Source organism: Trichechus manatus, unplaced genomic scaffold, assembly GCF_000243295.1.
Source record: "Trichechus manatus latirostris isolate Lorelei unplaced genomic scaffold, TriManLat1.0 scaffold00005, whole genome shotgun sequence".
Lineage (NCBI taxonomy): Eukaryota > Metazoa > Chordata > Mammalia > Sirenia > Trichechidae > Trichechus > Trichechus manatus.
The window spans coordinates 22,458,291-22,463,147 of NW_004443941.1; the positions used below are offsets into that span (position 1 = coordinate 22,458,291).

The window sequence follows — 4,857 nt, forward strand, 5'->3', positions numbered from 1 at the left end:
TTTTCCTAGTCTGTAGGTTCTCTTTTTACTCTTTTGGTGAAGTCTTTTGATGAGCGTAAGTGTTTAATTTTTAGAAGATCCCAGTTATCTAGCTTATCTTCTGGAGTTTGTGCATTGTTAGTTATGGTTTGTATGCTGTTAATGCCATGTATTAGGGCCTATAGCATTGATTCTATTTTTTCTTCTATGATCTTTATAGTTTTTGGTTTCATATTTAGGTCTTTGATCTGTTTTGAATTAGTTTTTTTGTATGGTGTGAGGTATGGGTCCTGTTTCATTTTTTTTCAGATAGACATCCAGTTTTGCCAGCACCGTTTGTTAAAAAGACTGTCTTTTCCACATCTGATGGACTTTGGACCCTTGTCAAAGATCAGGTGACCGTAGGTGGATGGATTTACATCTGGGTTCTCAATTTTGTTCCATTGGTCAATGCACCAGTCATTGTACCAGTACCAGGCTGTTTTGAGTGCCATAGCTGTATAGTAGGCTCTGAGGTCATGTAGTACAACTCCTCCCACTTTATTCTTCTTGAATAGTACTTTACTTATCAGGGCCTCTTCCCTTTCCATATACAGTTAATGATTAGTTTTTCCATCTCTTTAAAGAATGCTGTTGGTGTTTGGATCCGGACTGCATTTGTATTTGTAGATTACTTTGAGTAGAATTGATATTTTCACAATGTTGAGTCTACCTATCCATAAGCATGGTATATTTTTCCATTTATGTAGATCTCTTTTGGTTTCTTGCAATAGTGTTTTGTAATTTTCTTTGTATAGGTCTTTTACATCCCTGGTTAGATTGATTCCTAAGTATGTTATTTTTTCAGGGGCTATTATAAATGATATTGTTTTCCTGATTTCCTTTTTGTCATTCTCTTTGTTGCTATATAGGAATACAACTGATTTTTGTATGTTTAGCTTGTATCCTGCTATTCTGCTGAATCTTTCTATTAGTTCCAGTAGTTTTCTCATGGAGTCTTTAAGGTTTTCTGTGTATAATATCATATCATCCACAAATGTGGACAGTTTTACTTTTTCATTACCAATTTGGATGCCCCTTATTCCTTTTACTTGCCTTATTGCCCTAGCTATGACTTCCAGCACAATGTCAAATAGGAGTAGTCATAAAGCGGAGGGGGGACTTTTTTAAGACAAATGGAAAAGGCTTTCTCTTGAATGATGTCTTTGGTTATAACTAGGTCTTGAGTGACATTTGCTGCATGAACCATTAATTGGTCTGTTCTGTGTGTCCATTGAGGACCAGAATGAAGTTAACTATCCTATGTTATAGCTCATAAAACACATTTAATATAATTTACCCTGCATTAATGTAAAATATTACAGAATGAAAATATATCTGTAGTTCTGAGATAACATACCTTATTTATGAAGCCACTGCCGAACAAGTTGAGCTTTTCATCCTTTCAAAATAAAAACTGGGATTCTCCTAAAAGGAAGCATAAACAAAGCTGAAATGCAAACTCTTTACACATCTTCCCATGTCTCTTGACAGGATGGCTCCCATTCACTGACTCACAGGTTCCCTTTTTTTTTTTTTTTTGTAGTATTATTTGGAAGTAACTGAATTTTTTCGACGCCTGGGGGTATTATTTTCTATTCCATTACTACTATGGTCTGATTTCAGTTGTTCAAATTGTTCAAATTCTTTCTCATCATCTGGGTGATTCTTTTTCTTTTGTGTATACATTTTACAAAGCAGAATAACAGCCACTAAAAGAATATATCTCAGCAACTACTGCAAGAAATGGTTTAAGGGGCATCAAATAGCTGAGCACAAGTTCAATGACAATTTCTCTCTGGCCTAATTGGAAGACTGCATGGCACCAATAAGATCCCCACTCTCCCTCTGAAAGTTGCATTATCTTGAGCTTTGTTTCATTATCATACATTTCATTGATAACATAGAATTTATCATTCATTGGACTGACACAGGGACCTGTACACTCTTACTACTGTACCAGGTCCAGTTTAAAGGAAAACAGTCTTGACATTTACTCTTCAAGACAGTAGAATCACGCACATAAGTAATCATTTGTTTTTTCCATCAATTTCAGGGACTTTGAAATTAAATGTGCCCCTGTGTTCCTTTTTCTCTCCAAAGAAACAAGAATAACTTCCCATTTGGTTGCTATTAAGGACCCTGAACTTGCGTTGGACATATAGGATGTTCCCGTTGCATTGATGAAGGTATCATCCTCAAATAGTTCATTTTTTTTCCATGTCACATTTACTGAATTCAAATCCCCAGATGTTGTGAACTGGTATGAGAGTTCTATATTAGATGGCCTTTCTAAAGTGATATTTTTTTCTACTGGTACAGTGGAATGTTCAGTCAGTGATCTTACGAGTCTCCAAGGAACGGTTAGAATATTTTGCCATCATTTCTACTCTGGCAGGTAAACTTGTAAAAGGTGAACCTGAGGAGGTGTACTCTGCCACACTCTAGCTTGCCTCAGAGAGGAGGGCACAGAAGAAAAAAGACAGCTGCGGTGGTGGCCTGACCCCAGAGGGCAGGGGAGGGCGCACGCGGGTAGCTGGCAGCTCCCCCGCGGTCCTCACGCGAGCCTGCTTACCCTACCGTGGGTGCCTGGAGTCCCTGCGCGCACTCGCCGGAGGCCGCGCCCGCTGCCAGTGTCAGGTCAGGACCTGGATGAAAAGGTGGAGTGGAGGGACAGGAGCCCGGGCCCCCTCCACCGAGAAGAGCTCACTGCGCTAGGCCCAGCCAGAGCTGCGCCGTCCCTCATCCGTATACAGCGCTAGTCATAATATTTTTACTTCTCATCCTTTAAAGGACTTGCTTAGGAGACTAGGGAAATAAATCAAAGAAAGCATAAGGGTGATCACTTTATTTGTTATTAGTCCGTTTGATGTTGTTCCGTAGTTCTTAGCTGCAAAAGTATTTCAGCTCAAAGCAGCAACTTATTTATCTCTTTATCATCACAAAAAAAGTCAACGTCAACAACAACAAAAAAACCCTATATATATTTTGTATATCTGTAGCTACATCTAAGGAGACCAGATGGCCCAGTGGTTAAAGCGCTGAGCTGCTAACCAAGAGGGTAGTGGTTTGAACCTACCAGCAACTCTGCAGGAGAAATACGTGGCAGTCCTCTCCTTAAATATTTAAAGTCGTTTAAACCCTATGGGTCAGTTCTCCTCTGTCTTACAGGGTGGCTATGAGTCAGAATTGACTCGATGGCAGTTGGTTTAGTTTGCTTTGGTATATTTACATCTATATCTATGTAAGGTCCCTAGGTGGTGCAAATAGTTTGTGCTCAACTATTAACCATATATGCTCAATTACTAACCATTTCAGAAGGTAGCATATGATCAAGAACCAGTGGTACTGAAGAAAGTACTCCAAGTGTATTGCAGGCATTGGCAAAAAACAAGGCTCTAGGAATTGACAGAACACAAGGGAGATGTCTCAACAAACGGATACAGCACTGGAGGCACTCACTTGTCTATGCCAAGAAATTTGGAAGTCAGCTACCTGGCCAAGTGACTGCAAGAGATCCATATTTGTGCCCATTCCAAAGCAAGCTGATCCAACAGAATGCAGAAATTATCAAGCAATATCATTAATATCACATGCAAGTAAATTTTTGCTGAAGATAATTAAAAAACGGTTGCAGCAGTACATCAACAGGGAACTGCCAGAAATTGAAGCCAGATTCAGAAGAGGACATGCAACAAGGGGTATCATTGCTGATGTCAGATGGATCTTGGCTGGAAACAGAGAATACCCGAAAGATGTCTACGTGTGTTTCATTGACTATGCAAAGGCATTTGACTGTGTGGATCATAACAAACTATGGATACTATCTCAAAGAATGGGAATTCCAGAACACTTAATGCTCATGAGGAACCAAGAAGCATTCATTCAAACAGAACAAGGGGATATGTGTGGTTTAAAATCAGGGAAAGTATACCTCAGGGTTGTATCTTTTCACCACACTTAATCTGTATACTGAACATATACAGTTATATGAAGAACACAGCATCAGGATTGGAAGAAGACTCATTAACAACCTGCGTTATGCAGACAACACACCCATGCTTGCTGAAAACAAACGGGACTTGAAGCACTTACTGATGAAGATCAAAGACTACTTACAGTCTTCAGTATGTATTACACCTCAACATAAAGAAAACAGAATCCTCACAGCTCGACCAATAAGCAACATCATGATAAATGAAGAAAAGATTGAAGTTGTCAAGGATTTCATTTTACTTGGATCCACAATCAATGCCAATGGGAACAGCAGTCAAGGAATAAATGCATTGCGTTGGGCAAATCTGCTGCAAAAGACCTCTTTAAAGTGCTCAAAAGCAAAGATACCACTTCAAGGACGAAGGTATGCCTGACCCAATCCATAGTATTTTCCATCAACTCACATGCATGTGAAAGCTGGACAATGAATAAGGAAGACTGAAGAAGAATTGACACATTTGAATTATGGTGTTGGCTAAGAATATTGAATATACCATGGATTTTCAGAAGAATGAACAAATTTGTCTTGGAAGAAATACAGCCAGTATACTCTTTAGAAGCGAGAATTGCACGACGTTATCTCACTTACTTTGGACATGTTATCAGGAGGGACTAGTCCCTGGAGAAGGACCTCATGCTTGATAAAGTAGAGGGTCAGTGAAAGAGAGGAAGACCCTCAATAAGATGGATTGACACAGTGGCTGCAAGGATGGGCTCAAGCATAGCAACATTGTGAGGATGGTGCATGATCAGACAGTGTTTCGTGCTATTGTACATAGTGTCACTACGGTTGGAACTCACTCAAGGACACCTAACAACATAAAAATTAACCTGAAGTTTGGC

The 4,857-nt window shown here is 39.4% G+C and overlaps 1 pseudogene; it reads right to left on the minus strand.

The window, feature by feature from the left end:
* Positions 1 to 1,566: 1,566 nt before the first annotated feature.
* On the minus strand, positions 1,567 to 4,612 carry LOC101357760 (embigin pseudogene; annotated as a pseudogene).
* Positions 4,613 to 4,857: the final 245 nt, after the last annotated feature.